Below are 22,484 nucleotides of genomic sequence, written 5' to 3'. Positions count from 1 at the left end.
TTAATTTGCTGTAACTCTTCCTGGGTTTTTTGGGGTTTTTTTCTTTTATGGCTCACTTGCAATCACAAAAGCAAGCTACTGTCATAGCCTAGCTGTAGGGATGGAATATTCCTGGCTCTACAACAAGCTCCTAGTGTCAGCAGCAGGACTGAGGGGGAGGAATCTGGCAAGCAATCCGTATATTTTCTTTGCCATGGTTTTATAAAACACAGAGTCACATGTTGAAAGTTCATGTATATGTACTACTTAAGCCTAGAGCCTAAGCCCCAAAATAGAAGGAATTTTTTTTTTTTTTTGGCTGAAGAGGGGGAAGACCAGCTATACAGAAGCTTTGTTAATATTTTTGACATATTTGGATGCTCAGCCTGACTCCACACTTTGAGTGGAATGGGATGTTCCAGCTTTGCAGAGTGAGCAGACAAGGACCCCGCTGTGCTCAGCTCCAGCAGCACCACAGAGAGGGGAGCACAGAGGGGACCTGGGGGCTGCTCTAGGGACCACTGAGACACAGCAAAGGGCCAGGAAACCTGTGTTCCTTCAGCCCAGCAGGGGCTGGGAGGGATTGGTGTGTGACCCAGGAGTGGCAGGACTCAGGGTCCCACAGTGAAGGGACTGAGCAGTCCCTCTCTGTGCTGGCCTTGCTGATCACCTGCTGGAGACACACACATAAACCCAGTCTCTTCCAGAGACAGAGGAGATGATGCACTGGGAAAGAGTTGCTGAAAGATTTTTTTTTTCCCTCTAATCAGTTAAGATGTAAGCCAGTTTTGTCCTTGCAAAGCAACAGAACAGATATTGAACTCAGCCCTAATTGGATCTGTTAACCACCTAACGAAGCCACTGCACATTAACCAGCTTCAATTACAGCAGCTATGAGTAAAGTGCAAGGGAAGAAAACAGTGTGGAGATGTTTTAGTTCAGGGTCCAAGACTGAACAGGGGTTTTGTTTTGAGAGCATAATATTGGACCATAAGGAGAGGGAGAAATAGGGAACATCAGCTCTTTCTCTCCCTCAAAAGAGTGAGAGCCCAAACCTGCTCCACACAGACACAAATCCTTAAAGCAGGTTGTGCTCTTGGCCAGCAGCTGAGTGAGTAACTCCAAAGAAACATGCAAATTGTAGCCTTCTAAAAAGCCACACTCTGGTCCTTTGCCTCCACCATTAGCACAGACTGGAAGCCAGCCCAGTGCAGAACTCACTGGGGAGAGCTTTCCCTTGACACCAGGCAACCTTGGGGCAGAACACATGGGTTGAGAATGATTCCTTCCTAAGTCCTACAGACCCCATCAGACGGGTGATCAGAAGAGAGTTAATGTTCTTTGCCTTGGCAGAGGACAGCTTACAGCTGCCTGTCCTCATTTCAGGGACTGCCAGGGAACCCTGCCATGGGGGAAGGAGGAGGGAGGGGGAATTTGTGCCCAGGCCCAGCTGGAGTGATTTGCCATATCCCACAGGGAGCTATAAAACTCCTCTGGTGAGGCTGGCATTTCTCCTGGTTTAACTCTGCAACCAGGTCTTTCCCGGAGGAAAGATGAGGAACCTTTCCCAGAAAGGAATACTTCAGTGTTAGGAGTGAATGAATCAGTTTTATGTGTAATTTTTGCCTAGCTTTGATGTGGTCCTGAATAAAGGAGAAATATCTACATCAAGTACCAGTCTTGGCTTCATTATTGACATATGAGTGGTAATAATTCAACTAATATTGCTATATGCAAGGAAAATGAAGTTTGAACCAGTAGAGAATACAGTGGTGCCTTAAGAAAGTTGGCTTTTTACAGCCAAAAAGCATTATGAGCAAGATCAACTGGAAGAAGGAAATAAGGCAGAAAATATGAGAGCTTTGTAAGAACAACTTAAGGATATCTTATTTTAACAGGAGAAAGAAGGCTGTATCTCTATAAAAACACAACAGAATAGGCTCAGCATAATAAATCAAAAACCTCTGCAGTAGGAAGTGAATGCAGCCATAAAAGTAAGCCTTACCAATAAGGACAAAAAAGACAAATGCAATAGTAAAAGAGGATAGATAATTGACAAGAAAAACAAAAATGTGCTGTTCAGAACATTAATAAGGGAACAGTTTTTGCAAAATATTTCTGGAGTGGAAAAAAACCGACTTGAAAGAGACCAATAGGTCTGTTCCCAAACAGAAACAACAGATACTTCTTTTTTATTCAGCAACAATGTGAATAAAAAGATCAATAAATATGTCTATTCTGTATTTGGAGGAAAGGATGAAGTATTTGTTAGATGATGATGGTAATACACTTTCTACTCCTACTGTAACTAAAGAGGATATTAATCAACAGCTACTGTAGTTAGACATAGTTAAATCAGAAGTTCTGGATAATTTGCATCAAGAAATTTTAACACAGCTGGCTGAGAAGCTTTTTTGGCAGGTAATGTTCATTTTTCAGTAACCCATGGGCAGGAGAGAATTCCAGAAAACTTTAAAATGCTAGTTCCTCCTTAATTCATTGAAAAGTACAGGCAAGATGGCTGAGACACAGAGCCTGTCAGGTTGAGTTCAGTATGGGACGACAAAGGAAAAGCTCATATTTAATTCAATTAACAGAGACTGTAAGGTGTATGGTACTGTTAATGCTGATCAAGGATGGAAAATATATCTGTTCAAGGTAATCTTAGAGAGATTATTAGCCTAGTTCACTTAGGAAGAGCATTTAATAAATACACTTAGGCTTCAGTAAAACATTACTATACAGCTGACAAAATAAAACTATGGACTTAGAGAGTTTAAAAGGAAATAAATCAATAGGTGTACTAAAGGTCAAACAGAATAGAAAGGCACACAATAAGTTGGCTGTAGAGTAAATAACTGGAAAGGTAAAAGCCACCAGAAAGCAGAAACCTCTGCTGAACAAGGAAATCTGTAGTAGAACCCAAATTGCTTCAACTTCAGGCAACCTAAATTTTGTACGTTCCAGACGTATATTTCAGCCTGCTAACTGTGATGCTTCCTAAGTAGAGGGACAATTCAATGAAGGCTGTGACAGTTCTCATCACTAGCAATCTTTATATTAAAGGTGGATAATTTTCCCATCTCAGGCTATAGTTCCACTATCACTCCTGGAAGTAAATAAAGCAGACAAAGCATTCCAAGCCCAGCAGGACCTGCAGTTTGCCCCTGTGGCTCTAGATGCTCTGCAGGGTTACAGCATGTCTATTCCACTTGGAGATCCTCACCTCTTCTCACTTTCTTTTCTGCTAATTGCTTTTTTTACAGCATGTGGCATTGGCTCTTGCAACAGTATCCTGGAAATTTTATTTATAATGTACTAAAAGATGCAATCTTTGTTGCTGAACCAAATTTACAGTAGCAGCATTTTGGGTGATGAAACTGCAGTGCTCCAAGTTTTGTGAGTGATGCTTTACTTGGCTTGTGTTTTTTATTTGAGCTCAAATAGAACAATCTTACTTGTTTTACATCAAGGAGCACTGGAAGCAGAAGTGACTAATTTGATTGCTTATGACCAGCCCCTAGAAATTAATGTTCTTCAATGCTAGGGGATACAAATTTCAGCCAGCCATACAAAATCCAACCTCTTTCCCAGGTGAATTTCACTGCCTCTGTCTGTGACTCTTAAGATGTAAACAGATGCTGAGCATATGAGCTTTAGGGACAAATCAGCTGACCTTTAATGATTCTGTAAGTCCTTCCCTCACTTCCCATCAATAGCATACTTATTGATCACAGAGCTAGCTGGTACTGAATTCCTCTGGAGAAATTCAGTATCAGAAAGGCTAAGAAAAATCTTTAAAGTGCACAGCTTAATTCTCTGGTCTGTTGTCATCAAAAATGAACATCTGAAACTGCACTTTGCTAACCAAAATGGAGTCTCTTCCCTTAACCCTCTTGGTATTGCTGCTTTGGCTTCCAAGGTAAAATCTTCCTTTCTGCTAAAACCTGCTTGTAGGCAGGTGATTCAGCATGACTCCTCAAACTCACATCACTGTTTGGGAGCTGGGATGCATCAGTTCTTTGGGGAATCTCACTGGAGAGTTATCTCTGAATTATGTCATCCGAGAAAGCTTCAGAGGAAATGTCACTGCTGTGATGACTTGCATCTGTATAAGCTTCCCACGAAGACAGGTGCCAAATTAAAGAAATAAATAATTAGGGATGAGAAATATCTCTGATTTTTCACTTCAATTACTTGTCCATCTGCATGTATATCAGGTGTAATATCACACCATTATTGCAGAAGAGTTGGTTGGCACTCCCAAAATGGTTTACAAGCTCTCTGGCGGCAATCACTGTCTTAGGAACAAGCTGAGAAGCAGTCACAAATTCAATTGAAAGCCTCCTGAACCTGATCTATCATGCCAGGGCCCTACACATCATTTTGCTGTATTAATACTACAAAGAGGCAATCACCCAACAACCTCACATACATGGCAGTGCAGGATGGTGAAAACCTGGAGAGCTGATTCCCAAGCAGTTCCATCACTCCATGGTCTCAGGAGTCTTCTCCAGCCTGAATCATCCTGTGATCCTATTCTGTGATGGTTTGCACACTCACATCCCCTTTAGATTTTAAGTATTCAATGAGTAAGAAGAACCCATTTCTGCAGTACACATTCCATATGCAGTCTCTGCTCAACACCCACGTGCTGCACTATGTCAAACCTTGTGTTCAGAGGATGTACAACGAAATTTGCCTCTTCCACTAATGCCTAAACTCCATTGCCTGCTGATGTATGGCCACAGTGCATCACTGGAGTGATGAGGATCTGATGGGATATTGCCATCATTTATTACTGGAATATTATCACTGGCATATTATTGCAATGTATCACCAGAGCAGCAGCCAGCAGGGATGGAGCTGCAAGAGAGCCATGTATGTTTTATTAATTCCTAAGTGATAGCTGTAGGATTAGGATGACACAGAATCAGCACATACTCTGCTTTCCTCTCATTCACATGCTTGCAACATGAACTGGTATCTTTTGTTTTCTGCTTTCCAGGTGTGAATCATTTCCTTGCTGAACTTTTAGATTGAGACCTTCATTCTGAAAGTTTTGCAAGCAATTATGAAGTAACAAAGACCAAAAGAAAATGGGAATCTGATCTTGACTGTTTTATCATCATCTCTATCATATATTTTAGGATTATTTTGTGGCCCTGACTATTAAATTGTTTCATGTTACCCCAGGTATTATACAAAGACTTAGAAAATGGGCAGTTCATTAAGGTATGACATCTATTTACAATGACCTTTTTTTTTGCATTTGCATGTGCATTTTAAAATTCAGTATCTCATTTGCTGCCAAAAATAACATACAAAACCCAGAATATTCCTGCCACTCAACCACTCAAATTGGCAAAATGACATCAGGTATTTAAACATCTTGATGAAACCTGAGTGTTCTTTCTCCCATCAATGTTAATTCTGCCTGTCTCACCATGCTTTGCACGAAGCAAGAGTGTACTTACATTACAGTGTCTCTTCCACAGTCATTGCCTGGAGGAATTCTGAAAGCTCTCCTGCAAATGTCCCCTGGATTTATTTCATTGTACTACCAGAAAATAACATTTGCTGCAAGCTTTATATGGAGCAACTTCTGCAAAGTGATCCCAGTGTCAGCCTGTCTGATTCAGTCAGGACTCTGTTTTAGTTAGTGATAAGGTTCCTATCTGCATCCCGCTAGGATCAGACAGAGATATTGGATAACTACATTTAGTTCTTGCTGCTCACTGGAGGATTGCATTCATCATATCTCTGCTACTTCTGGCCATTATCTATCAGTACATAAATATCTTCATCTTACTTAGCATCATGCATTTTTAAGCTAAACCTCGCTCTCTGATAGACCCCTTCAAATTCCCATCATTCATCCATCCCTAATCTATTGTAGTAGAACATTAGGGATGAAATGTAGAGCTGCATATTTTTAAAAACCACTGATCTAGTTTCAAGTTGCTGCCCTAGGTGAGACAGTCAGCCTGCCTGACCAGGGTTGTTCAGACACAAAGAGGCAGGACCAGACAACCCTGGAGAGGAGCCCCCTGTGTGCTTGGTAAACTGTGATCCCAAACTAGAGGTAATCTACAACAGCACAGCACCTTCTCTGGAGTTAGTTCTTGGGTAAACCTGGTTCTGTGATAAACCCCAGCCCCAGAAGATCGTGAGCAGTAGAGCAAACTGTGAGAGAAGGGGTGGGCAGTGGTAGGTGAGGAGCCAGGGGGACACAGGTGAGGAGCACTTCAGCAGGAAGGAGCCCTTTTAGTGGTACATTTGGCTGTCACCAATTCAGCACCACTCAGGGCTGGCCGTCACAGAGCATGGTAGTGATAGAAGTGAAATGTCACAGGTTATACCTGGCTGTCTGAGAACAATTTCTTGCTTCTGGAGAAAGACTGCACACGGGTTTTTTTAATTCTTCCTTCCTCTCTCCCAAGAAATGGTTAATGCTCATGTAGGAACACGTAGATCAGGAGGTTAATCCCAGAATGTGCAGTGTATTAGGCATGATAAAAGTGAACAAAACAGCAACATCTGTTTCAAATGACAGCTTCTCATTAATCTGCACATCCACTGCTGAAAAATATGGATTACACTCAGCAAGAGCCCTACCTAGATTAGTAGTTTAGCAGCCCAAGCAAGTCCTCTTGCCTGTTGTCAGCTAGATTGTCCCTTGCTGAACACAGTGACTTTCCCAGGACTGCCTGCAGTAATAATGGACATTCATTTAATCATATTGCCTGACACATAGCAGGGAATTCAGTAAAAACTGGTGGGAGGGATACAGAACTAGTGGAGATTTAATGTCTCTCTCTTCTTTCTGCATATGTTGGCTGGATGAAAGTGTTTAAGCTCAGCCTCAGATGTTGATGTCATTCTCTGACCTGCAGTAGATGTACTCTTCCAATGCAGTGTGACTTCTGCCATCACAAGTAAACGTCTGCAGGATGGCACAAGTTTTGGCAGCCCTTCAGAAGGGTGTTTAAAACCTTTTGTTGCCTTTCTGCTCAAGAACCCAGTGCAAAACTTAGAAATGATGGGTTGGGAATTGAAGGAAGGTCCTGAAGCAGGTCTGATTAGAAGTAGAAAAAAAAAAACCCAAACCCACACAACACAGTTTGTACACTGCTACCACCTAGTGAATTAAAAGAAAACAAAATCTCCCTCTGAACTAAGATGAACCAAATCTGAGGCTGTGAACCTTCACCACTGAGGTCTCTGGGACTTTTGCCATTGACTTTACTCGGAACAATACTTAATGGGATAGGCCATATTAAACATCAGGCATTTGAACTTCAAGGGCAATTACAGAAAGTACCAAGGAGTGTTACATATATTTGTGATCTAGATAATTGCCATAATTTGTCCAGAATAACACTGAACCTAAAGAATCATTAGCAATTACTGCTTTAAGTCAGTGCAAATAGGTTGAACTGGATGAAAAGACCCATTTGAAGACTGGAAAAAATGGGAGCTTTTTCATGGGTACTGCATTTTATTTTTCAAATTAGGTTAAACCTTAGGAAAGAAGTTTACACAGCAGCTCTGGAAACCTCAGTTCTGCACTGATGCAAAGAATTTCTCCAGAGAGTTTGGCCAACTGGCCTTCCTGCTCTCTGGGGCTTCCCCAAAGCAGGAAGGAACCAGCCACTCCCACTCAGTCTTTAGCTCTGATTTAGTGGGCATTTTTCTCTGTTAGATTGGCACGTGGTAACTCATCTCCCAAGTCAGTCACGCTGAAATGGCAGTGCTAACATCCAGTGCTATTAAAATCCACACTGATTTTGACACTTCCTCCTGCAGAGTCAGCATTTTATTTACCCCAAGGCATACTTTCACTGGCAATGTGAATCTCAGTATAAAGTGTCAGGATTAAATGATTCATACCTTATTTGCAGTACTTGATCGTTTCTTCCCTATCCTGTGCTAGGAAGAATGCAAAGACCTTAATTACCTAATATTAATAATACAAATGCACTTCTATGCAACCATGCTTTAATCACTTTCACAATATTTATCATCATTAGTCTCATATCATAGTTCAGCAAAGATCTGAAGTGTATTCATAACTCAAAGCACCAGTGTTTTACCCTTTATTTCTCAGCCTTAAAATGAGGGACATTATTTGAGGCTGAGCCTAGAATCACATCTCACAACAGCCCTACTTTTGTGCTAGTTACACTGTGCTTATTTGGAGCTCAGATATGTTCAGAAGAGAATCTTTCTAACACAGTAGAACACCCAATTAATTACCTCTCTCTTTTTTTGTTTGCAATGGAAATTGCTTATGTTAAAGCCAGTTGCAAAAGAGCTCTGTGGAACCTTCTGCAAAGCGGTTTCTTGTCACAAAAAAAATTAATCTTGCAGTAATTAAATCTTCCATAGGTTTACTATTTTAGAAAGATTGCAATTTATGTATCATAAAAGTCATGCTTTAGAGGAAGAAAAGAACTTTAACATTTTATCAATGTTAGTCTCAATTTGAAAATAGCTTCTTAAATGGTCTGTATTAGAGAACATAATGCTGAAAATGAAATCAAACCTTTGATTTTTTTTCTGAATTTTCTGTAATGTAGGTTTCATGATATAGGGAGTCTCCTCAAAAACCTGATTCTGATATCTTAAAATTTTGGGGGCAATTACAGTGTGTACAATCCTCTTCGCATCATCCTCCCAGTTTCCTTAAGAAATTCTCTGCTTTAAGCATCTCTTTCAAACCTGTTAAACACATCACCACTTCCCAGTGGCTGATGTGCCATTTCACAGCAGCCCTGGTTCCCTGGCTGCCTCCCCCCGAGCTTCCTGCAGTGCCTCACCCATATTCATTTTAGCTTGTACTTTGTGTTGCTACATAAAGCATTATTTTTTTTCTTTCTTCAGGGCAAATGGATGGGATCTGTAAAGCAAGTGATTTTGAAATGCATCTTAACTTTCAGATCAGCCTTTGAGAAATTAATTTCCACTTAGTTTTTGGAGTCATTCCAACTCATCCTCATGAGTGAAATATGGGCATCAGAAGGTGGAACAGAAAATACAAAGCTAATGATCTGGTTCATGTTAGTTAGTTCTCTCTTAATCCTTTGAAAGATTGCATTTCCCGTCTCTGGAATTTCCTCTCACTGACGGTTTTTAAAAGAAACAAGACAATATTTGCCATGCATTATATATCAAGATTAACTCAAGAAGCAAAGATGATCTATTCACCATCCCTCTAAGCCTCTCATAATTAGGTCTACCAGCTTTCAAGGACAGTGCTGTCTGAGTTTTAAGAATAAGAATTCCCATTGAAATTTAAAATGTCTCCCAGAGAAAGTTAGAAAGGACAAAAGGGACGTAACCTTCACCCCTTATCCACCCTGGCTGGCCTGAGTCATGAGTACACAAGGGCTGCAGACCTGCAGTCACTCTGCTCCTGAAAAGTGGACCCTGCTCCTCCCCAGGCCACCTTGGGTCACAGTTCTGCTGAGTTTTTCAGTCCTGCTCAGCCCTATAGCAGCGACCACATTTAAATTCCTACCCACTGAAAGCTTCTCAAGTGTTGTAGGCTTTTCACCCCATTTGTTTGTAAACCTGCATTGCCTTCAGCCAAGCTATCTCCAGTATTTTTGCTAGAAGCCCCCTCAGGAGGGGAGGTAGGAGTCCCTGCCCAGCCTTTCAGTGGTGCTTGGTGGCTACTGCAGTGTGACCCTGTGCGAGGCAAGGAGCTGATACCAGCAGCACCTGGGGACATCTCTGCATTCCTGCCTTCAGTGGGGATAAGACCAGGTGACACAGCACACTGGGGCTTGGTGGCCCCCAGTCAGACCAGTCCTGCAGCAGGCTTTCCTGCACCCAGCATTTCCCAGAGAAGGTGGAAACTTCCCAGTCACTCAGGGAAGTTGTCCTGACGAGTCCCCTGCTGTGGCCCACAGGCTGCTGCTGTGACACAGACTGGACAGCAGTGGCCTCTGGAAGAGTTGGGGGGGTCACTCTGTTTTCCACTGCAGCTGGCTCTCTCCAGCCCTGTGTCAGTCCCAGCAGAGCAGAGCAGGCACCCTACTCCTGTCCTTGTCCAGGAGCAGCCACCCTACTCCTGTCCTTCTCCAGGAGCAGCCACCCTACTCCTGTCCTTCTCCAGGAACAGCCCTGCTCCCTGGGACAGATCTGCTGCTGCCTACAGAAGGTCCAGTACAAACCCCAGGTACAATTCCTAGGAAGTTTGAAACACCCCTGCAGGTTGGACAAAGTTGGTTTTGATGGATATCATGGAAATATGTTTATTAGAAGTTCATGGAAATGAGAAATGAGAATTAAAATAGTATCAAGTATTTCTCCTTCTCTCCCCAAATTTCCTCTTCTGTCCAGCCAGTTCTACCAGCAGAGGTACAAAAATAATGTAGGAATGTAAGTTATCAGCAGTATTATTGATATGCAAATATAATAACTAACATTTGTTGATGTTGTGAAATGAACAGTAGATTTAAAGAGACAGCAGGATCTTCTGTTTACTTACAAATATGCATGCAGAGAAGGGGGGATATTTGCATGAAACCATCCCAGACATCATATTTTTACTGTCATATTTACAGTCCTGCAGAACATTTCCAGACCACTATCCTCTTAAAGAAATAGCATCCTATTGCAGTCAGATGGAAAAGGGTAAATTTGAGGAGACAGTCTATTCAATTTTGTTCCAATAGAATTGCAAGCACTTCGCTTTTGTCTACTATTATTTCAAATGTCGGGCTGCAAAATTCAGTCCAGCTCCCAGTTCTGGTAATCAGAAGCTGCAGAGAAAATGCATTTGTTCCTTTCCAAACAATAAGGAAGATTTGGGTTTTTAAGTGAATGAAAGTTTCTTGGAAACAGCAAATTTCAGTGTTCATTACTGGAGATCAAGATTCAGCATGGAGAGGTTTTTGTAATTTCTCTCAGAAAAGGTAGCTTGTTTAGAATTTAAGAATTTCTCATTTTTCTTCTCCCTCCTCCCCCAACCTTAGAAGATACAGCTGGTAGGGGTCTAAGACTATAAAATAAGGCATTAAATCAGAGAGCCTGTGTTTGTCCTACTTCTTCCACTTTTCTACATTCAATTCCACGCTTAATAGGACGGAAGACAAAAGAAGGAGAGATTTTCAATACTCAGACCATAATAATATCCCTCTGGGATTACCTGCAGCTCAATACATCATTCAAAAGCAAAGATTAAAAGTAATAGTCATGTTAATATTATTTCACAATCCACAAACATAAATCCTCCTTTGTTATTCATGAGCTTATCACACACACCTCTTAAGGAGCAAAATATTGCAGCATGTGCAGAAAAAGGGAACACAAAGTAAACAGTGAAGGGGAGGCAGACAACTTTATAGCTCATTTAAGGTAAAGATATTGCAGGTATGTTTGCTAAGAGTAGAAGTGTTCCTGCCTGGCTTTGATGATGCATCATGCAGAAGCATTTACTGTTTCCCTAATCATGACTTAATCAGACCCTGAAGTGCCCACATCCTAAGTGTGTTGTTTTAAAGCGATGGATACTTGTGGAATGAGGTGGTGGAGGGCAGCAGTGCCTTGCACATCCCCCTCCATGTCGGGTGACAGACCCAGGAGTGTCACACAACGCCATGAAAGAGATGGACTCCCTTGCTCAAGGAAATTCACCCACCACCCACCAGGATATTTCTGCTTTCTACATAGGAATGAGCTGCTGACCTTGAGCATTGAGAGCCTCCTGGGCTCAGGACACACTGCTCCTGCACACAGGGCTATTCCCAGAGAGCCTGCAAGCAGCAGAGGCCACCAGAATTGCTCACAGTCAGCCATGGGTGGCTCCTGCCCAAACATCCCCTCAGAGGCTGTTGAAGATTCAGAGCTGAATTTTATTTCACAAGTGACCTCCTCCAGGTGCCAACCCATCCCTTCCCTGCCCTGAGCTCTGAGGAGTTCGAGGCAAAGCCATGAGATCTGTAGGTGGCACACACAGCCTGCCTTGGCTCTGTAGCCATCCAGGCTTGAACCCCAGCCGGGAAACACGTGCACAGTCCTCCTGATGGTGGTTACTGTAGAAACAGAAAGGAAACTTTCACCAATGTTTCTCTCTTATTTCCCAATAAATAGCAGCATCTCCCCTAGAAACTATATCGATCTCTAGTTGTTCAAATAACTACTATTACAGAAGTAGATGAACTCTCCCCTGATAGACCTGTCAGACTCCCTGCTGATGAGAAGCCTTCCATGCAATCCATATCCACAATTGCTTTGGAAGTCGACAACTGATGTTCCCTCCCTTTTCCCCCTCCAGCTATATCCCTGTAGCTTTCTTCAGTTTCAACCTCCTATGCTTTTTTAATCTGATACTTGTTTTGAGAAACTGCTGGAGTTGTGACAGAAACTTCTGAGCTCTCCCAGTAATTGGCCTGCCTGTGTGCAAGGGAGGGGTTGAGAATGACAGTGCAAGGGAAGAGAACCTTGAAAACTTCTTGTCTTGGGAAGCTCCTGCCATAAATCAGGTGGCATTGCATGAGCTTGCCTTGCACATGCAGTGCTCTGTGCAATGAGTGTTTCCTCTCTCTCAATGCCTTCTCACATATTTATAGATACATGGTTTGATTTTACACATTAAACTTATTATGTCCATGTTTTTTATTTCTGTAACTATTGCAAACCATTTCCTCTGACTCAGAGGAAAAAGGCATTAAATACACAACTTGTTCAGCTGGAACAGTTGCAAGGTTGCTGATGAAGATTCAAACACCAAGAGTTACCCAGTTCAAGCAGAATCTCATTATTACCTGGAACTACTGAGAAACCAAACACTCATCATTGTTAAACCATTTTGTTGTAAGAGGTTTAAGCAAAAATTAGCACAGGCTGTATTCTCAGCTGTCACAGGCTGACAAAGTTGCACTGATTGCACTGGAACAGCACTGCTTATGGAGCAGACTCTGGCCTGCAGCAGCCCTGTCCCAGGCGAAGACAATCTGCATTCCTCCTAAAAATAATTAATTGAAAGCTGTTTGGTAGCTTTCCTGACAGATGGGTAACACAGTTCGCTGCCTGATTTTCTGATGCTCATGAAGTGACCTGACTGAGCCAGCAAAGTTCTTAATACTTCACCACCTCGGCACCCAGGGAGCAACTCAGGCATCCTGCTTTCACAGGTTTTTTTGTTTTCTTAACTCTTGAGTGGGAGAGACAGAAAACAAGTTCTGCTTATGTTCCTTTTGTCTTCTGACACAGGGATGAAGGAACACCCTCCTGAGCAGGTTTGAGGGCTGAAGGTGACTGAGCTAGAGCTGTCAGGTTTGCTGTGCTCTTGTTCAGCCCTCCCACATCTGCCCTGGTGTTGCACAGGAGGACAAGGAAAACTGCTGGACAGCACCACTCAGCTTCCCAACAGCTCTCACCACACCGAGCAATCAGCATCCTGGACCTTCCCACAGAGACAGCTGCAAGAGAGGTAACTGGAAAAACGAGTGTGTTATCTGTCACCTATAGGTGTAGGTAACAAAAACCTTGGGAACTCACCTTGATGCTGTTGCCTCTGTGGCTGTCTTCAAACAGTGCAAAAAAGTGGGCGTGTGCTGGAAATCTATTAGCTTGCAAAGGAGCTGGGTACATTGATTATCCTGTGTCAAACAGTATTGTAAGGAGTTGGGCAAAGGGGAGGTTATAACCATACTATGACAAGAAAGCTTTCGAATTCCTCAGGTATGAGCCACCTGCTGACAGGCTCCCTACTTAAATGTCACTTAGCAAAGCTTTTGGCACTGGTGTTTTCCTGAGTGTATTTCCCTATTCATCTTCCAGATAATTTCATTATCTGCCTGAGTGAGGCTCAAAGAAAGGCTTATGTAAAGGTTTCTCCTACCAAGACACATCCCAGTTTGAAGCTGATTATTCCAGACCTTTTCAGGATTAAAACAAAGTGCTCACTCACAAATTTTCCTTCTCCAGCATAACAGGCATCCCTTTTCCACACTTCCATTTTTAAATGTAAAGAATATTGCTGCCAGTCAGATATTGCAACCTGTCCCTCTCTTACCTTAAGAATGAACTATTTTAGTGTAGAAATTACTGCTTGCAGACACCAGAAAGGATCAGCAGATACATCTCCAAGTTTTTTTGGTTTTGTTTAAAGTGACATCTGCTTGAAAATTTTCAAGTGTCTGGAAAATTACAATAGGTCTCCAGGGAATGGATTAATGGGCTGCAGACATGCAAGGCAAAGATAAATGCTGAATAAAATACCTCACCTAGCACTGCAGTTCATCAGCTGGGTTCCCATACCTGCAATAAACCTCTCCCATCTGTGCCTGCCCATGCAGCTTTCAACCTTCACCAAGGAGGGAACTCCAGGCACAGTAAGGTCGACCCTGGCACAAATTCTTTGATATTATAAAGTACTCAGCTCATTTAGCAGAAAAATGTTGAAGCAGGCAAGGATTAGGTTTTTTAGTAACTAAACACTCCAGAAAGTAGAGCTCCAAAGCCTGTGGGTGTTAATGCACTTTGGTTTTGCCTAAAGGCTACCAAGGTGTCCAGGCTGTAATCTGAAAAATGCTCTCTCAATATTTGGTGCTTGATTACTGAGTGAAGATGGGGAACAAGCTCTGGAAAGAAAGACAAGCTGTAAGAGAAAAGGTGAGAGAAACTGTCCCTACAGACACACCTAAATTAATGGAAAAAAAAAAAAAAGGCTTAGGCCAGAGCTACAGGAAAGAGGAACTCTTTGTTCCTCCTGCTTAGTAAGAACAATTAAAATAATTACCCAGTTAAAACTGTGTTCATTCTGTGGTGACCACAACAGAGTAGCTTGATAACCCTGCTCAACTCTAATTTCACGTGGTTTGTAACACTCTGCCTCTCCTTGGAGAATGTCAGGAATTGTTGTTACTGGTTGAGATGCTTGGGTGGGCAATTCAGAAACCTGAGACATGGGCATCAGAGCAGTCAGTGTGCATGCACAGAGAGCACAGGGAAGCTGAACTTAGCCTGCCTCATGCAGCCCAAGAGGAAAAGGAGAGTATTTTTCCTGAAGAATGCTCAGTGCATCCATCCCACACCGGCAGAATTCTGACATACTGACTTGACATTAACTCCAGTGAGCCTGCTCTCATCCTTATATTTAAAATCTGTATGTAAGTATTATCTAGACTGAGCACCACAGTGCATATCCCATGTCAAATTAAACCTGTTTTACATGATTTACTGCTCTATTTTGTGCATGTTAAAAAAAAAAAATCCCTTCAACTCTAATGTCTTTTTATGTTTTTATATATCTATCTTGCAAGATTCTTTGTGATCCACATATAAAATGCTTCATATGAGTGATACTTCAACCTGACAGGGAAAGTCTTTACTCAGTCCTCATCTGCATCTCTGGTCTGCCTTAAAAGGCATTCAAAGGCTGCTCTTTTGTCATGTACCTCTAGAGAGTGATGCCACATGGACATGAGTGCACAGCCCTTGTGGCAGGAGCCACCAAGTGACACTGTGGGAAGCCAGCAAGGAAGGGAAAGAGGAAAGAGGGAAGGGGAAAAGGGAGAGGGGAGGGGAGGGCAGGGAGGGGTGGGATGGGGTGGAAGGGAAGGGAAGGGAAGGAAGGGAAGGGAAGGGAAGGGAAGGGAAGGGAAGGGAAGGGAAGGGAAGGGAAGATGAAAACCACTGGATTTTATATGTGAATCTCAGTGCAAATAAGAGACAGGTGGAGAGAAGGATTTTTGTTCAGTTTGGAATTCAGTTTGGAAGCCAGCTCTGTGATTTATTTGATGATGGCCATCACATAGCTTATGCATAACTAAGGGCACCTGTGTGTGCATGTGTACATAATACATAACTTTTTAGTTTGACAATATTGATTGAAATCCTTTCAGTTTGATGAATGAGTGCATTATGCAGTGAACAGTGAAACCAGCCTTGATGAGTCATTGGCAGGATTTTCCCAACTTTTTGAAGGCATCCTCTCCTGTGGGCTAAAAGTCAGAAATGTCCTCCCAGTGTGTCTGCTTGAGCTCAGTTTTTGACTGTGACAAGACAAGCCCAGGTATTACTTCAAGTCTGTCAGTTCCTCCCACCTCTCCAAATCCCTCTACACCTATCCTGATACACACATGGAGGATCAAGGGATGGAAAGTCTCTCAGGGTTCATTTGGACTTGCAATGCAGCTCTTTCATGTTAATTTTCCTTTTCCTTTTCCTTCACCTCAATTCACTCTGACGCCTTGCCACAATATTGTCAGTCTCAGAGATAACAACAAGCCAAAGCAGATGTGCTGAACACATGGTCACCAACAGGAGCAGTTCCCAAGCAAAGTTAGCGTGTGAAATCATTCCAAAAGAGGGATGTCTTATCCAAAAAATAATCTGCATCTGCTCCTGTTGTTTGGTGGATTGAAAAAAACCAAACAACTTCCATGTCCAAGTTTACAGTTTGAATTTACCCAATGCTCTTACATTAGGAGGGTTATGATTTCAGACAGTCTGATACCATTATAATGGATTTCTCTTTTGTTGAATAACAGAGACACATAACTTTTCTAGGGTTTTTTTTAAATAAAGGCATCACATTGCAAAGGTCCCTTATGTTTTGGTGTCACAGAGGTGATGAAGGGTAGCACCATAATTCTGCAGAAAGGCTAAGAAATGGAAATCTGCTGAAAATTACCATTCTTTAAAGGAAAGACATGGTTTTTCAATTAAAAAAAAAAGAAAAAAGGCTACTTTGCTTATAATGTTTCTTTACTCATTTCCTCTGTCCTATAGAATTTAGGTAACTACCCTTAGATGGGGCTGTGCCCTGATCCAAAGACAATGCATAGAACAGAAATTGGACATTTTACTGCTGTTTCTGTTCCATTTGAGGGAGTATGAGTAAACACCTGGAGAACAAGATACATCTGGCAAGCTCTAAAGATAAGCTCAGCCTGCCAAGGAGAGAGCACAGAGTGCCAAGGTCTGGCTTGGGTCTGAGGATGAGGAGGCCACTTTCTACCCAAATCTTGATCTTTTATCTGAAGGTTTGTACTGGATAAGCCCATTCACTATTCTCCCTGATAGGGGCCACCACTGCCCTGCAGTATAAATAGAACAGGTACAGAAAAACAAAAAACAGTTAAAGAAATGTGATAGCAAAATCCATGCCCATGTTTGGGAGGAGTGGTCAGGAAACTCAGGCATTCAAAGCATGCAGCCTGTGAATCACTGAGAACTTGTCCAACTTGAACACAGCACCCTGAGAGACTTGCTCTGCTTTGATTACCCATACATTGATTGAGTATGTACCACCTGCTAACATACAGAACAAAGCACCTCCACCAAGAGCATTTGGTAAATAAGTGACTTGGAAAATATTATTAAGCTCAAAACCAATGCTTTACCATGTTTGATTTGCCACCAGATGCTGTGGGATCTGAAGAGACAGGGAGAATAAAAAAATGTCAAACAATGGCAATGAGAGACTGAAATACAAGAAAAAGAAGGGTTTTGTTAAATTATTGTCAGAAATGAATGCAAAGCTCTTATTCTACTCTGGACTGTGTCATGTACAACAAATATTGCCTTTTCATGGAAAGTAAGAGTCCCTGACAGATTTTGCCATATACCTTATGGAGGGTATTTTGTCTCCTTCAAAAAGCAAATAATATATGAAAATGACACCATTTTCTGTGGTGCATTACCCACATGCTGGAACAGGTTGATGCACAGATTAGTGGCAAGGAGGAAGTTTCTCCTGTTGAAGGTAGGTAATAAGCCTCCCAAGTGTTTTTTACCGAGAAGACAGTAAGAGCAGCTGGTGCTAAAGCCAGCTGAACTTTCATCTCTTTTCCCCTTTCTCTTTCCCTGAGGAGGAAGGACTGTTAGTATGAGCAAGCAGTAACATTCTTCTTAAATGCCCTCTTTCAGTATTAGGGGATCCTTCCTTCGACTGATAAACGTTTTCAGACTCCCTTTGAGAGTGACAAGTGTGTGTGATTCCTGGAAAACTCAGTTAAAATGTTAATGGCCTGCTGAAGACTGTGGCTAGAAATGAGAAACGGCCACTGGAAGGATACAGCAAGAGCTGATTGCGTCTTTCCAGATCACCCTGCTCGGGATCTTTTCACCCTAAACTGAGTTCACAATGGGGCAAACAACCCCATCACAGTCCAGAGAAAACCCTTGGAAAGGCCATGGTCCAGCTAATGTGCTACAGCCTGGAGAGAGAGATTCCATTCTCATCATCCCTACCCTTTTACAAGGGCACTCTGCCTTCTCCAGCATGGAAGTGTTAGTGTTGGACAACTTAGCCTTAGTATCACTGAATTCTTTCATTGTTCTTAACCTAAACCCAGGCCCCAAATTCAGCTATAGCTCTAGGCACCAACAGCAAATTGAGCAAAATCCACCAAATAGCTTCAAACTGAAACATGTACTAAGGTGTTATTTTTTTTAAAGCTGATACTCTGCTTTATAGGATTATACCAGAGAGCACCAAAAGCTCTGCCCAGGAGCATGTGCTTCACAGCCAGCTCAGCTGTCTGCAGAGACCAACACCAGCTACTGTGCCAGTTTATTCTCTTCTATTTCCTCTCTTTTTATTATATTTGAACTGAAAGTTACTCCAAATCAAACCACTGACAGGGAGAGGAGGCACAGTGAGTGTGCGCTAAGCAAACCTATATTGCACTGAAACCAGGACCCTCACTGGAGTTCTTGCTGTTTTCCAGGTCATGGGGTACTGCACCAGCATCCTGGTCCCCAGCAGAGATGACACTAAGAAATATTATTTCTTCAAGTATCCAAGTTTTAAAGTTATCCAGTGACTTGGGAAGGAGACTTTTTTCCCTCCCCTTTTGCTTTAAAGCAAGTGCAGGATGAGGTTATATGACTAGTTGGAATCAACGCAGGTTCTTAATGATGCATGAAATGAAATATTGCTGTCCAGTGCACAGTGAATATTCAGAGTTCAGCTCTATGATAGATACATCCTGTGCTGCTCTGACAGGGCAGAAACGCCCCCCACAGCAGCTGCAGCTCTGCCCTGCACCCCAGCCTGTGTTTTGTGTCGGATGAGTTGCCATCTTCTGCTGCTACACTCTCTTCTCCAGGCTCATACATCTGGCAGCCAGTTAAGTCCCTTTAGCCAAAGGGTAAATAGAAAGCATTTTCCATGTAATGGTTCCTGCTTTGAGAAACAAAAAAAAGTCATGGACCTTACAGATTTTCTAAACAACCACATATTATCTGGGACCTCTGAAATTCAGGCCTGATTATTGTACATGGTAGTCCAGCTTTCTGCACTTTTAATAACTGTGAAAATGTGGCCTGTCGAAGCTGGACCAAGAAGATTTAAAGCACTGCTCAGTCAGGGCAAACACATCTGTAGCTCAAATTCTGAGTTTCTGAAAGCTTTCTCACATCAGAAGGGAGAAGCCGCATGGAAAAGATGAAGTACTTATACTCTTGTGGAGATTATTTTGGTATAAGATAGAGAAGAATTAAATAAACAAATGAGAAGAGAAAGGTGTAGGTTTCCCTTCAGCAGAGTCTCATCTCCAGTGTAATTTCCTAAAAGAGTGGACACAAGCAGTCAGGGAAGACAAGCTTTTCAAGACCTAGTACCAAAAACCAGCCCGCTTATCCGATGCAGGTTGCTGCATTGTTTTAGGTTTGTAACTGTGAATGGCCAGATGGCTCTGAAACTCTGCAGTCAAACCCTAAAATGAAGGCAGGGAGATCAGAAGGAATCCACATAAATTTCAGAAAGAAGAGTTATTGCCCTTTTGCCTGTGGTGTAACAAGGCAGACTGGGGCAACTGCAGCAGAAATCCCTGCCTGCACATCTTTGCCTTGATTTCATGGGCGTCAGCTGCTTCAGGACAGCCAGGCAGGACTGAGTCAGACCTGGGAGGAGCAGGTGTGGGACAGGCATGGGGCAGGCAGAGGCGTGGAGCAGTGGCAGCTGCTGCCTGCAGCTCCGTTTCCCAAAGCAGCAGGACTGCTCCATCTGACAAACCCTTTGAACAGTCGATGGTGCAAGAGGGGAACCTATTCCTGGTGCCTTTCATGTTTAATGGTACACACAGATTTCTATATTCCTCCTGTTTCTGTTGATAAATAATCTGGATGTTCCTTCTCGTTGCTTTTATCCAGACACAAAGGACAGTGCAAGCTACCTGCTGTGCCTCATCTTTTCTCCGATCGGCTCTATTTAAAATGAAAATCCAGCCAGAGAAAGGACACCAAGGGCTGCTTGTTCAGTATTCCCTCTGTGCTTAGATGATTACACCAGGGAAGAAAAAAAGAGGGACAGCAAAACCAAACAGTAGGAGGCCAGGATCCAACAGTAGGAGAGAAGAAACCTTTTTATCCTCCAACTATTGCAGAAAGTCAGAAGAGGATCTGTTAGTGAATTGCAATTTGTTCTCTCCTGTCCCTTGTCCAGGGAGGACTGTAGTGTTACTACCTCATTTTCAAGTATTTCAGCCAGTCCATGCTAATTTTCCACGCCTTCCTCCCCACCCCCACCAAGTCCTGTTCCTACCCACCTGACTTCAGCTTTATCTTCATCTTTTAAATCAGCTTGAATCGCCATCCCAGACCCACCAGATTTATGGTTAAAATTAAAGCTTTGGCAAGCTTCTGTCACTATGTTGCCCATTACTGTGGTACAATATAATGTAATTAATGTTTTTATGTTTAAGGAAGAGGAAGCACATATGTTCCTCAGCTGCTGATGAACAGATTTATAGGTAACACATCTGAGTCAGTGCCCATGTTTAGACATAAGCCTGACAGACCACTAATCATTTTCTAAAGGCTGTGCACCACTGCCCTGCTTCCCTGGATTTGCAAGCAGGACTGTGCTGGGATGCCATAGTGAGATGATAGATTTCAGGTGACACAAGGGGAGGAAGCAAAACATCAGTAAATGTTTCAGCATATCTATCTCTTCATAAGCAGATGTTCTTGCTTAACACGTACCATTAAGCTGGAGCACACCGTGTGCCTTCTTAAAGAGAAACCCAGCCTGTTCAGGGAAGGCAGCTCACAAAGGCACCCGAGCCAGCCTCTCTTCTGGCCTCAAAAATTCAAGCCCTATTTCCAGCAAAACCCTCTGCATGGAAGAGGGGAAGCTGTCCCATCCACAGCAACACAAGAGGACTGAGCTTATAACTTAGAGAGACCTTTCCCATCCCTAGTTGCCATTGTCATTTTGACTGCACTCAGCTGAGGGGCACAAGTGCTGGAACGGTGATGGGTGGCACCAGTGACCCCTGGCAGAAAGGCAGGGCACACAGCTATGGATAACCAACCTTCCAGCTGCCTCAGCAGGATGTCCCAGATGTTCACCAGAGCACTGCCCAACGCCTTTGTTACCAGGTGAGGGGTGGGGGGTGTTTAACCACCACCAGTTTTCCCAGAATTTCTTCAGACCTGCACTGACCTGACCAAGGGAAGGCTCAGCAGTGGCCCAGGCCAGCCACTGTCACACCCCCCTCCTCAACAGGGAATAGAATGGAAAAGTTCACGGCTCAAGATGAAGGAGGAAGATCCCTTCCCAGCTACCATCCCAAGCAAAGCAGACTTCACTTGGGGAAGATTAATTTAATTTACTGCCAAGTGAAAATAGAGCAGGATTGTGAGAAAAACTAACGCACACACCCCATAAATACCTTCCTCACTGAGCTCAGCTTCACTCCTTAATCCAGAATCCCTCTGCCTCCTGTGCCCCTGCCCTGCTGGGCTCTGCTGCCCCTCCTGCTGCCCATTTCATTGTGCCCAGCGAGGGGCTCCTCAGTGACACCCTGGGATGGACACGTGTGAGACCCACAGACAGGTAAGTATGAGAAACAAACATCTTGCAAGTTTGGAGCTTCCATCTTGTTTTCAGCAATCAAGTTTTCCTTTAGATTTTTGGGGTTTTATGAACTCCAATAACAGGAGTCAGCAAAGTGGAACTCCCTTTCCCTTCCAGCTCTGTTCCTAGGGGAGAGGGTATGGATAAAAGGGGAATATCCAAGGCCCCAGCCCACTGTCTTGGACACCAGAGGAAAGAATTCCTCTTCTTTCAAAACCTGCAAGTCTAAGCTCCCCTTTAGGGATTTAATTAGCTTGAAAAATGTGAGTTTTCTCCTATACTTATAGCTGGGGGCTGCTTATGCATTTTGGTGAGTCATGCTCTACTTCCAAGCACAGGCTCCTTTTCAGAGCCCACTGTATTCAATCTACTGACTACTAACTTAATGGCATTAAGAAAAAATAACTCAGTTTAAGAAAATCTTTGCACAGAGCAGATTTGTTAACCTATACTAAAGACCATTCTGGGCACTTTCATTCAGAATTAAAGTGGTTTTAATTCAAGTTAGTGTTTGAGTTAAATCTAAATTAAATTTGAATTTAAATCATTAAATCTGTGCGGGGATTTAATGCAGTTTACATAATCAATTTTAGGTTCATACCCTTCATTAATTTGGATGACTATCATCCAGTCTTTGCTTACTTAAAAATAGTTCTAATGCATTTATTAATATTATATT

The 22,484-nt window shown here is 42.7% G+C and overlaps 1 long non-coding RNA gene across 1 annotated transcript in view; it reads left to right on the top strand.

Moving 5' to 3' along the window:
• The window catches only part of LOC109143584, a 150,024-nt gene extending 134,543 nt beyond the window's left edge, over positions 1–15,481 (top strand). The window contains exon 5 of the long non-coding RNA XR_002043848.2: positions 13,204–15,481. This is a non-coding gene — a long non-coding RNA (uncharacterized LOC109143584). The remainder of the gene's footprint in view (positions 1–13,203) is intronic.
• Positions 15,482–22,484: the final 7,003 nt, after the last annotated feature.

Source organism: Corvus cornix, chromosome 14 (genome assembly GCF_000738735.6).
Source record: "Corvus cornix cornix isolate S_Up_H32 chromosome 14, ASM73873v5, whole genome shotgun sequence".
Taxonomy (NCBI): domain Eukaryota; kingdom Metazoa; phylum Chordata; class Aves; order Passeriformes; family Corvidae; genus Corvus; species Corvus cornix.
This window is presented reverse-complemented; position numbering and strand designations above follow the sequence as displayed.